Source organism: Eleutherodactylus coqui, chromosome 1, assembly GCF_035609145.1.
Source record: "Eleutherodactylus coqui strain aEleCoq1 chromosome 1, aEleCoq1.hap1, whole genome shotgun sequence".
NCBI lineage: Eukaryota > Metazoa > Chordata > Amphibia > Anura > Eleutherodactylidae > Eleutherodactylus > Eleutherodactylus coqui.
In genome coordinates this window covers 488,352,210-488,365,740 of record NC_089837.1, presented here as the reverse complement: position 1 = coordinate 488,365,740, position 13,531 = coordinate 488,352,210, and the positions used below count along the sequence as shown (strand labels likewise).

General features: G+C 46.1%; 1 protein-coding gene across 4 annotated transcripts in view; it reads left to right on the top strand.

Annotated features, from left to right (window-relative positions):
• GRIA4 (glutamate ionotropic receptor AMPA type subunit 4) overlaps positions 1-13,531 on the top strand; it is a 396,500-nt gene that overhangs the window by 106,674 nt on the left and 276,295 nt on the right. The gene's annotated exons all lie outside the window — the stretch shown is intronic.

Below are 13,531 nucleotides of genomic sequence, written 5' to 3'. Positions count from 1 at the left end.
TATGGGATAGATAGATAGATAGATAGATAGATAGATAGATAGATAGATAGATAGATAGATAGATAGATAGATAGATATGAGATATATAGATAAATAGATATGGGATAAGTAGATAGATAGATAGATAGATATGGGATAGATAGATAGATAGATAGATAGATAGATAGATAGATAGATAGATAGATAGATAGATAGATATGGGATAGATAGATAGATAGATATGACATAGATAGATATGAGATAGATAGATAGATAGATATGAGATAGATAGATATGAGATAGATAGATAGATAGATAGATAGATAGATAGATAGATAGATAGATATGGGATAGATAGATAAATAGATAGATAGATAGGAGATAGATAGATTGATATGAGATAGATAGATAGATAGATATGAGATAGATAGATAGATATGAGATAGATAGATAGATAGATAGATAGATAGATAGATAGATAGATAGATATGAGATAGATAGATAGATATGAGACAGATGGATGGATAGATAGATAGATAGATAGATAGATAGATATGAAATAGATAGATAGATGGATATGAGATAGATAGATGGATATGAGATAGATAGATAGATAGATATATAGATAGATAGATAGATAGATAGATAGATAGATGGATATGAGATAGATAGATAGATAGATAGATAGATAGATAGATAGATAGATAGATAGATAGATAGATAGATAGATAGATAGATATGGGATAGATAGATATGAGATAGATAGATAGATAGATAGATAGATAGATAGATATGAGACAGATAAGATAGATAGATAGATAGATAGATAGATAGATAGATAGATAGATAGATATGAAATAGATAGATAGATATGAGATAGATACATAGATAGATATGAGACAGTAGATAGATAGATAGATAGATAGATAGATAGATAGATAGATAGATAGATAGATAGATAGGAGATAGATGGATAGATAGATAGATAGGAGATAGATGGATAGATAGATATGAGATAGATAGATAGATGGATAGATATGAGATGGATAGATAGATATGAGACAGATAGATAGATATGAGATAGATGGATAGATACATAGATATGAGATAGATAGATATGCGATAGATAGATAGATATGAGACAGATGGATAGATATTAGATAGATACACACAATAGATATATAGCTCTAAAGACTATTCTATATGGTACAGTAAAGGGAAAGCATCCTTTTGGAAGCACACAGTTCTAGCATACAGTATCACTGTAGGATATCCCTTCACTGGAGTTGAAGGGCTCCATCCACAACTATGAAGAACAGCCCCACACCATTATTCTTCCCCACCACCCAGTGCGGCTGTCTGGGAAGCGTTCTACTGTCACCTTATGTCTCTTCTGCCTGTCAGATTTCAGTTTTTATACTGGAACGGAGCAGTCTGCTACAATATTTGTTCCAATAAGAAAACTGAAGCTAACAGCATGCAGAATGAAAGCATTCACATTTTTTGGAAAACCAACTGAAATCGCTGGTGAAAAAGACTGAAACATTTATTTAAGTTTTAATCTTATTTCTGTGCTCCAAAAATTGAACAAAGATACGGAAAGCCCTAAAATGCAGATGTGAACTGGTGCTCAGTATTATTTGGGCACCCTATGGCAGGATTTAGACTCTCCATAGAGTTTTTATTCAGCCATGTCATGGCATTATTTGAGCACTGTATGGCGATGTTTACTTGCATGGCACTACTACTTAAACTTCATGCAGTATAATATATTGGTAGTATACAATATTATGGTAAAGGCACTGTATAGCATTCTTATTTAGGCTGTATGGCAATACTGGACCTTATATGGCACTGTTATGTGACCTCCATAATTGTGCACCATACTGCATTGCCTTGATAATAAAGTACTGCATTGTATGGTGGGGGGAGAGGAAGTGCACTTACATAATGGATCACACAGGAAACCATCCCACAAGAGTTTAGCAATTAAACAATTAAACGCAATTTTACGGTTCTCCATTTAGGACCAACATTATCCATGTGCTCTACTATACAATATGGACTTTATAGAAGGGTCCCTACTCACCCCCCTTTATTATTCAGAGTGCAAAATTTATACAAAACAGGGTCTCCAGCTCAGGAGGACTCAGCGTCACCATTTAGATTGATATGATGCAATACTTAACTTCTCCAGTAGTGGCTGCTGCAGAGAAAATGTGCAGGGTTCAGCTGCTGGATCCGTAATGATCAGTTGATCATCAGAAGGTCCTCCATTGAAGAAGGCTTTATAGACTAGATAGCTCAACCCCTTTATTACTGTAGTATAATAAAGCTGTATAATCGTATTCAACCCTTTCAAGACCAGAGATTTTTCATTTGTTTATTTTTGTTTTTCGTTCCCGTCTTCTAATAGCCATTACTTTTTTTTTTTTACTTCAACATACAGTGGATATAAAAAGTCTGCGCACCCCTGTTAGAATGCCAGGCTGTTGTCAGGTTATTGTGTTATTTTTATTTCTCCAGCGTAAATTATTTCAGTTTGTTTTCCAATGGCTTTGGACAGATAACGGGTCACATTGAAGGTGGAAGTAATTCGGAAATGATTCATCGTTGCCGTTTTTTTGTAACATGACAAAAACCTGGCAATTTAAAAGTGGTGTGTAGACTTTTTATATCCACTGTAGATATCTGATGGCTTTTTTTTTTTTCGCAGGAAGAGCTGTATTCTTTTTATAGAACCATTTACTATAGCTTATAATGTGCTGAAAAACCTTTCAAAATTTTCGAAGTGAGGTGAAATCATTTTTTTAGATAGTTTTTTTAAGGGAGTTTTTAAGGAGGCGGTAACATTTATATAGTCGTTTTATGTTTTACTACTTTTAAAAAGAAAATAACTTTTTTTAAAACAAAAAATGGCTTTCTGTCTCCATCTTCTGAGACTCATAACTTTTCAATTTTTTTTGTTGTTTGGGCTCATTTTTTTGCAGGGTGAACTGACGTTTTTATTGATATTATTTTGGTGTACATAAATCTTTTTGATCACTTTTTAGTCATTTTTTCGGGGGGTAACTAGAGTAACAATAAAAAAAAAAGGCAATTCTGGCATTCTGTAACTTTTTAATGGCGTTCAGTCTGCAATATTTTAATAGTTTGCACTTTTATGACCATAGCAATATCAAATATGTGGACTTTTTCACTGTTTCGATTATTTGTGGGAAAAGGTTTTTGATATTTTTTTTGTTTTTGAATATTCTAAAGATTTTATCAAACAGTTTTCTACATTTCTTTTTATTTAGTCCCACTAGTGACTTGAACTTGCAATCACCTGATCGCTTGTACTGTATACTGCAGTACTTCAGTGTATAGTTATTTTGTAATGATGCCTATTAAGCACTGCAACAGGCAGGACATAATAGATGTCTATGCATGGCAGCCCTGGGAGCTTTACCTAGGCTGTGGGCTGTCACACTAGCCCATTGACATCCAGCAATTGCGTTTCATGGGAGCACAAGGGCCTTACCCCACCTCTGGCAGACTGTTTAGATACATGGACAGCTTTGACCGCTGCATCTAAATACTAAACTGCCACGATCATTGCGAACTGTGATCGCAGCAGCTGTCAGCTGTCAAACAGACTGGGTATAGAGCAGACTTGGCTCCTGAGCCCGCTGCATAAACACTTTACGAGCGCATGATTTATATTTACATGATGCGGTCGGGAAAGGGTTATTACTATTGTATGAGACTGTATAAGTGCATTTAACCCCTTTCTGACCACATAACATTAATATATGTCATGCGGTTATAGAGGAGGTATGGCGCAGGCTGTAGAGCTGAGTCTGTTCCATACCCGGCAGCTATCAGCTGTTCTTGACAGCTGATAGCCGATGGCAACTGCCGTGATCAGAGTTAGCTGATAGGTAGCTGATAGCGGCATTAACTGTTTAGATGCCACAGTCAAAGCTGATCACGAGTCTAAGCAGTCAGTGTAAGGCGTCTTCGGCACCTCCCGAACATGTAGCATGGGGTGCTTATGGGCTAGCATGGCAGCCCAAAGCCTACTGCCGATTCCCAGGGCTGCCATGCATAGATGCCTATGAATCCCTGCCTGTTGCAACAGTCGGGAAAGCTCTGGGCAAGTCCACCAGATGTGTTACTGAGATCAAATTTCCGTACACCCCCTGAAACATGGGGTAGAATCGGTTTATTCTAGCAGGCACCATATATGTACGATGCAGAATTTTTGTGGAGGTTTCCAGAAGAGTAACCTGGTGACTGCCTTTGGAAATGGTTTCACAGCAATGGTGCCATCTGTCCAAAGACATACCAATTTGTAGATCCTCCTCCCATCTTATGCTGAAAGGGAGTTTCCCTTTTACCATTGGGTGATTTAGAATATTATAAAGCAAAGAAAGGTTTCCATTCCTTAGTGGGTCTTGAACGCATAGGCATTAGAGATGAGCGAGCACCAAAATGCTCAGGTGCTCGTTACTCGAGACGAACTTTTCGCGATGCTCGAGGGTTCGTTTCGAGTAACGAACCCCATTGAAGTCAATGGGCGACCCGAGCATTTTTGTATATCGCCGATGCTCGCTAAGGTTTTCATTTGTGAAAATCTGGGCAATTCAAGAAAGTGATGGGAACGACACAGAAACGGATAGGGCAGGCGAGGGGCTACATGTTGGGCTGCATCTCAAGTTCCCAGGTCCCACTATTAAGCCACAATAGCGGCAAGAGTGGGCCCCCCTCCTCCCAACAACTTTTACTTCTGAAAAGCCCTCATTAGCATGGCATACCTTAGCTAAGCACCACACTACCTCCAACAAAGCACAATCACTGCCTGCATGACACTCCGCTGCCACTTCTCCTGTGTTACATGCTGCCCAACCCCCCCCTCCTGCACGACCCAGTGTCCACAGCACACACCAAAGTGTCCCTGCGCAGCCTTCAGCTGCCCTCATGCCACGCCACCCTCATGTCTATTTATAAGTGCGTCTGCCATGAGGAGGAACCGCAGGCACACACTGCAGAGGGTTGGCACGGCTAGGCAGCGACCCTCTTTAAAAGGGGCGGGGCGATAGCCCACAATGCTGTACAGAAGCAATGAGAAATATAATCCTGTGCCACCGCCATCAGGAGCTGCACACGTGGGCATAGCAATGGGGAACCCATGTGCCACACACTATTCATTCTGTCAAGGTGTCTGCATGCCCCAGTCAGACCGGGGGTTTTTATAAATAGTCACAGGCAGGTACAACTCCGTAATGGGAATTCCGTGTGCACCCACAGCATGGGTGGCTCCCTGGAACCCACCGGCTGTACATAAATATATCCCATTGCAGTGCCCTGGACAGCAAAGCTAGCGTCAGGTGGGCTTCGGCCCACACTGCATGCCCCAGTCAGACTGGGGTTTTTTATAAGTAGACACAGGCAGGTACAACTCCCTATTGTGAAGTCCCTGTGGACCGACAGCATGGGTGGGTCCCAGAAAGCCACCGGCGGTACATAAATATATCCCATTGCAGTGCCCTGGACAGCAAAGCTAACGTCAGATTAAATGCAGGTGGGCTTCGGCGGTACATAAATGTATCCCATTGCAGTGCCCTGCTCAGCAGAGCTAACATCACATACAATACAGGTGTGCTTCGGCCCACAGTGCATGCCCCAGTCAGAGTGGTAATATGTACCTTAACAGTAACCGCGTTGGTGGGAATGTGGTGGCGACTGCGGACCTAGTAGCGCGGTTTTATTTAGTTGGTTTTCGGAAAGTGGCCAGGATTAAGTGGGCCGTGGCGGGGGGACGGTGGGGGGGCTCTCTTGTTGTGTCGGTAAAGGTGAAATTCTTGGACTGCCACCAGACTGACCTATGCAAAGGTATTTGCCAAGAATGTTTTCATTGTTGGAGGAGGAGGGGGATGTTTTTGAGGCACTACGTGTCCTCTCCACGTGTCCATGGTTATATGCACCTTAACAGTAATCGCGTTGGTGGGAAATGGCCTCGCCACCATCATGTCTTTGGGAAGTCTCCGTTTCCACACCCCAGGGACATAGCATTAGCAGCGGTATAGACAGAGCCCAGAATTAGTAACATTTCAGCGGTAGCATTAGGGACAGGCCCCACTAACATATCACTAGCAGCATTATAGGGGGAGCACAGTATTAGTTCCATTTCAGTAGTAGTAGCAGTCCAGACAGGCCCCAGTAACAATTCCGAAGCAGCAGTATAGGGGGAGCACAGTCTTAGTTCCATTTCAGTAGTAGTAGCAGTCTAGACAGGCCCCAGTAACAATTCTGAAGCAGCAGTATAGGGGGAGCACAGTCTTAGTTCCATTTCAGTAATAGTAGCACTCAAGACAGGCCCTGGTAACAATTCCGAAGCAGCAGTATAGGGGGAGCGCAGTCTTAGTTCCATTTCAGTAGTAGTAGCAGTCAAGACAGGCCCCAGTAACAATTCCGAAGCAGCAGTATAGGGGGAGCACAGTATTAGTTCCATTTCAGTAGTAGTAGCAGTCTAGACAGGCCCCAGTAACAATTCCGAAGCAGCAGTATAGGTAAGGGGAGCACAGTATTAGTTCCATTTCAGTAGTAGTAGCAGTCAAGACAGGCCCCAGTAACATATCACTAGCAGCAGTATAGGGGGAGCACAGTATTAGTTCCATTTCAGTAGTAGTAGCAGTCAAGACAGGCCACAGTAACATTCCCGTTGCAGCAGTTTAGGGAGATAACAGTCTCTTGCACATTTCAGTAGTTGCAGTATAGACAAGGCCCCAGTTACATTTATGTAGCAAAAGTGTAGGCCAACCCCACACACCTTGCTGTACCATGAGTGCAGGCGAAGCCCATAAAAATTACTAGGATCACACTGTAGGCGAGGGCCCCAAAAAATTGGTGTACCAACAGTACTAATGTACCTCAGAAAAATTGCCCATGCCCAACCAAAGGGCAGGTGAAACCCATTAATCGCTTTGGTTAATGTGGCTTAATTTGTAGCTAGGCCTGGAGGCAGCCCAGTTAAAATAAAGATTGGTTCAGGTGCAAGTTTCAACGCTTTAATGAGAATTGAAACGTATAAACATTGTTTACAAAAATTATGACTGAGCCTTGTGGGCCTAAGAAAAATTGCCCGTTCGGCGTGATTACGTGAGGTTTCAGGAGGAGGAGCAGGAGGAGGAGGATGAATAGAATACACAGATTGATGAAGCAAAAAGGTCCCCGTTTTTAATGGTGATAGAGAACGATGCTTCCATCCGCGGGTGCAGCCTACGTATTGTTTAGGTGCCGCTGCTGTCCGCTGGTGGAGAAGAGAAGTCTGGGGAAATCCAGGCTTTGTTCATCTTTATGAGTGTAAGCCTGTCGGCACTGTCGGTTGACAGGCGGGTACGCTTATCCGTGATGATTCCCCCAGCCGCACTAAACACCCTCTCTGACAAGACGCTAGCCGCAGGACAAGCAAGCACCTCCAGGGCATACAGCGCGAGTTCAGGCCACATGTCCAGCTTCGACACCCAGTAGTTGTAGGGGGCAGAGGCGTCACGGAGGACTACGTACTCCCTCAGCATCCTTTTACGGTGCTCCCGCCGACTCAGCCTTGACTGGGGAGCGGTGACACAGTCTTGCTGGGGAGCCATAAAGCTGGCAAAGGCCTTGGAGAGTGTTCCCCTGCTGCGCTGTACATGCTGCCTGATCTCCGCGCCTCCCCTGCAACCTGGCCCTCAGAACAGCACCTTCTGCCACTAGCGCTGTCGGATGGGAATTTTACTATCAGTTTGTCCGCCAGGGTCCTGTGGTATAGCATCACTCTCGAACCCCTTTCCTCTTCGGGTATGAGAGTGGAAAGGTTCTCCTTATACCGTGGGTCAAGCAGTGTGTACACCCAGTAATCCGTAGTGGCCAGAATGCGTGTAACGCGAGGGTCACGAGAAAGGCATCCTAACATGAAGTCAGCCATGTGTGCCAGGGTACCTGTACGCAACACATGGCTGTCCTCACTAGGAAGATCACTTTCAGGATTCTCCTCCTCCTCCTCCTCCTCCTCAGGCCATACACGCTGAAAGGATGACAGGCAAGTCGCATGGGTACCCTCAGCAGTGGGCCAAGCTGTCTCTTCCCCCTCCTCCTCATGCTCCTCCACCTCCTCCTCAACGCGCTGAGATATAGACAGGAGGGTGCTCTGACTATCCAGCGACATACTGTCTTCGCCCGCCTCTGTTTCCGAGCGCAAAGCGTCTGCTTTTAAGCTTTGCAAGGAACTTCTCAAGAGGCATAGCAGAGGAATGGTGACGCAAATTATTGCAGCATCTTCGCTCACCATCTGGGTAGACTCCTCAAAGTTTCCAAGGACCTGGCAGATGTCTGCCAACCAGGCCCACTCTTCTGTAAAGAATTGAGGAGGCTGACTCCCACTACGCCGCCCATGTTGGAGTTGGTATTCCACTATAGCTCTACGCTGCTCATAGAGCCTGGCCAACATGTGAAGCGTAGAGTTCCACCGAGTGGGCACGTCGCACAGCAATCGGTGCACTGGCAGATTAAACCGATGTTGCAGGGTCTGCAGGGTGGCAGCGTCCATCTTGGACTTGCGGAAATTTGCGCTGAGCCGGCGCACCTTTCCGAGCAGGTCTGACAAGCGTGGGTAGCTTTTCAGAAAGCGCTGAACCACCAAATTAAAGACGTGGGCCAGGCATGGCACGTGCGTGAGGCTGCCGAGCTGCAGAGCCGCCACCAGGTTACGGCCGTTGTCACACACGACCATGCCCAGTTGGAGGCTCAGCAGCGAAAGCCAGCGGTCGGTCTGCTCTGTCAGACCCTGCAGCAGTTCGTGGGCCGTGTACCTCTTCTCTCCTAAGCTGAGTAGTTTCAGCACGGCCTGCTGGCGCTTGCCCACCGCTGTGCTACCACCCCGCGCGACACCGACTGGTGGCGACGTGCTGCTGACACATCTTGATTGCGAGACAGAGGTTGCATAGGAGGAGGAGGAGGAGGAGGAGGAGGAGGGTGGTTTAGTGGAGGAAGCATACACCGCCGCAGATACCAGCACCGAGCTGGGGCCCTCAATTCTGGGGGTGGGTAAGACGTGAGCGGTCCCAGGCTCTGACTCTGTCCCAGCCTGCACTGAATTCACCCAATATGCCGTCAGGGAGATATAGTGGCCCTGCCCGCCTGTGCTTGTCCACGTGTCCGTTGTTAAGTGGACCTTGGCAGTAACTGCGTTGGTGAGGGCGCGTACAATGTTGCGGGAGACATGGTCGTGCAGGGCTGGGGCGGCACATTGGGAAAAGTAGTGGCGACTGGGAACTGAGTAGCGCGGGGCCGCCGCCGCCATCATGTTTTTGAAAGCCTCCGTTTCCACAAGTCTATACAGCAGCATCTCCAGGCTGATCAATTTGGCTATGTGCACGTTTAACACTTGAGCGTGCGGGTGCGTGGCGGCGTACTTGCGCTCAAACACTTGCGCTAGCGACGGCTGGACGCTGCGCTGAGAGACATTGCTGGATGGGGCCGAGGACAGCGGAGGTGAGGGTGTGGGTGCAGGCCGGTAGGCACTCATGCCTGTGTCCTCAGAGGGGGGTTGGATCTCAGTGGCAGGTTGGGGCACAGGGGGAGAGGCAGTGGTGCAAACCAGAGGCAGTGAACAGTCTTTGTCCCACCTTGTGGGGTGCTTGGCCATCATATGCCTGCGCATGCTGGTGGTGGTGGCTCCCCGGCTGATCTTGGTGCGACAAACCTTGCACACCACAGTTCGTCGGTCGTCTGCACTCTCAGTGAAAAACTGCCAGACCTTTGAGCACCTCAGCCTCTGCAGGGTGGCATGGCGCGAGGGGGTGCTTTGGGAAACAGTTGGTGGATTATTCGGTCTGGCCCTGCCTCTACCCCTGGCCACCGCACTGCCTCTTCCAACCTGCCCTGCTGCTGCACTTGCCTCCCCCTCTGAAGACCTGTCCTCAGAATGTGTCATTGTAATGGAGTGACGAGGCTGGGAGGAAGGAGGAGCAGCAGCCAGAGGATTCAGAGTTGCAGCAGTGGACGGTGTAGAAGTCTGGGTGGTCGATAGATTGCTGGATGCACTTTCTGCCATCCACGACAGGACCTGCTCACACTGCTCACTTTCTAATAAAGGTCTACCGCGTGGACCCATTAATTGTGAGATGAATCTGGGGACCCCTGAAACTTGCCTCTCTCCTAATCCCGCAGCAGTCGGCTGCGATACACCTGGATCAGGAGCTCGGCCTGTGCCCACACCCTGACTTGGGCCTCCGCGTCCTCGCCCACGTCCACGTCCTCTAGGCCTACCACTACCCCTCAGCATGGTGTATTACGAGTAGAGCAGAAACAGAACGCTGTAATTAAATGTGCCGCTTATTGGCCTGTGGTTGGAGGCTGACTTCGCTTACGGAACGCACAGCAGAGCCAGGAAACAATTTTGCGCACGCCTGTAGTGAGACGTAGGTGCATATGACTGAGCTAGTGGAATTCACAGCGCAGAGGCAGTCAAGTCGCCAAAGGGCAGTGGTACACCTTAAGTATTTGGCTTCCCTTTTTTTTAAATGGTGAGCTGAAACACCAGACAGATACTGTATGCAGCGTATATTATGTTTACTGTTTCCCTCTGGCGCTATGACGGCGGTGATGTAACGGAGACAGCAGAGCCAGGAAACAATTTTGCACACGCCTGCTGTAACGCTTAGCTGCGTAGTAATTAGGACTACTACCCCCAGCAGACACGCAGTACACTGAAGACTGTCACAGGCAGCCCAAAGATAGTATTTTTCCCCAATTTTTTTGAAAAAGCCCACTGCCTATATAGCCAGTATATCTCTTTCCCTGCCTCACCAGTACTGCCCCTATACTCTGTACACTGACTGCAGACTGAGGACGCAATGGTCTGCACGCCCGATATACAAAAAAAAAAAAAATTGTGCAACACTGCTAAAAGCAGCCTCAATAGTACTGCACACGGTCAGATGTGGCCCTAAGAAGGACCGTTGGGGTTCTTGAAGACTAATATAACACCTAACGCTCTCCCTATAGCAGCTACAGCAAGACAGCACTTTCCCTGATCTCTGTCAGAATGCATCTGTGGCGAGCCGCGGGAGGGGCAGATTTTAATACTCGGGTGTCACCTGATCCCCCCAGCCATTCACTGCAGGGGGGTGGTATAGGGCTGGAGCGTCACAGGAGGAAGTTGTAATGCCTTCCATGTCTTTCTACAGGCCAGAAAAGCGCGCTAATGTCTCAGAGATGAAAGTGAAAGTAACTCGAACATCGCGTGGTGCTCACCTCGAGTAACGAGCATCTCGAACACCCTAATACTCGAACGAGCATCAAGCTCGGACGAGTACGCTCGCTCATCTCTAATAGGCATTCAAACATTGTCATACTTGGGAGGATGGGTGGTAGAAGCAACAAGTGTATGAAATGGTAAACCTGATTAACCCAAAATCTTTTGGTCCCTGGGGGAATTTATATGGCTTTGAATCTGTGCTAATGTTAATAGTTGGGATGCTGCCATGAAATGTCGAAGATCTGCCACTTCATTATTTTTCCACCATTGAAAGTGGACTAGATCAAGACTTGGTGGGAATTTCACATTTGGGATAAAGGGAATATTTCTCCATAATAATATGGAGTAGTAAGATAGTATTGTTTAATTTTGATGCCATTGGACCATCTGACCACATAGGGAGATATTCTGGATGCTTCTATATCGGGGCTTTCAAACCTCCCAAATTCACCATGCATTGTGATATTCTATTTTAATAGATTAGGGATGGAAAGACGCCCTTTTCTTCTGTGATAGTTTATTGTGTTATTCTTAATTCTAGGGCGCTTACTGGCCCAAATGAAATCGAATATAAGTTGCTGAAACCTTATCAACACTATGCAAAGAAATGGGATAGGGAACGAAGGAAAAAGGTATAATATACGAGGGAGTAGGCTCATTTTAATAGCATGACTCCTTCCCACTTATGATAGTAGAGGTGTTACCATGTGGTGGTTGCGGCTCCTCCCGAGGCGGCGGTGCTGGGCCCTGTGGTCGGGGCGCGCCCCCCCCCCGACTTGTGGTCCGGCTGCCAGGCCAGCGTGGTGCTGGTGGCTCGCGGCGCGGTGCGCACGCTCGGTAGTACTGGTGGCGCCATGCGCGCGTGCACCTGGGAGTGCTGCTGTCATGCAAGAGCTCCCTTTTTATGGGCTATGGGGAGTTGGCTGTCTACCTCTCTCTGCCTCTGGGCGGAGGCTTCTGTTTAAAAGTCTGGCAGTGACTACAATCACTGCCAGTTATTGGTTTCCCTCAGGTTGCTAGCTAGTCTGCATCTGTAGGTTTCCTGCCTCTGTCAGCTTGTCTGCTATTTTGTTACCATCTGCCAGGTTGTTCCATCTGCCTCAGTACTATCAGTATTGCTTTGTGTTGTTTTTTTTTCCATCTGCCTTTCCTGTCGGTAGTCTACCAATTTCATCTAGGTACACCAGCGCTCCCTATCGGTCCCTAGATAACGTGGGGACCGCCGCCCAGTTGCCCGCCTGGGGTTAGCCAGGAGTGGAGGCAAGTAGGCAGGGACAGGGGTTGCGGGTGAGATCCAGGGCAACCCGGGCTGGCGTATCCAGGGTAGATTGCTGTAACAAGAGGGTTATTCCATCGTACTAGCTCAGATGACAGTTTCTGTATCATAGCAGTGTAGTTCCATTGGTATAAAGTGGATAAAGATGTGGTGAGGTTGATGCCCAGGTAGGTGATATAATGGGTCTGATGTTGAAAAACTAAATTGAAATTAATACCTTTTATTAGGGAGATAGAGGAGTTTAGAATTAACCTTATGGGCTAATGCCTACAGACGAATTATCGCTGCGGAATTCACAGCCAGACGCCCTCCGCGAATTCTGCAGCAACGTGCGTCCATAGACATGCAATGGTAAATGATTCTCCGCTGCCAACGAGCGGAAATCAACTGCGATTTTTACTGTACTCAAAACACTGTAAAAATAATAAAACACCAAAAATAGTGTAATAGCGTTTTTTTTTTTTATTTCTTCCCACATTTCAGTACATTGTAATGATACCATTAAAAAAAATACAACGTATCCTGCAAAAACAAGCCCACAAACTGCTATGTCAATGGAAGGAAAAAAAAAAGTTGTGGCCCTTTTGAGGCAGGGGTGAAAAAGTGAAAATTAAAAAAAAAAAAAACTCTGGTCCTGAAGGGGTTAAAGGCTGTCGACGCCTTTGCAAGCAGTTTTCTTTACTGAATTGCGTTCATTCCTCAGCTTGCTATTTACTGTGATGCATAGAAGCTGCAGAAGCCAAACCTTTCCCCATATTATGTTTCACGGCGTTTTGATGTGGGATCTGAAGTCGCACGTAAATATTTTATTTATTAAACAGCAATAATTAATGGAGCTTCTATTTAATTGGAATATGTTACACAAATGTATTCCTGCCTGATTAACATAAGAGAGATGTTGGTATTTATATCTCAGCTGGTGGTTATGCAATGCTTTAATATTTTATGACTTGAGTGAATGGAACTCGCTGAAAAAGCCGCACTGTCACCTG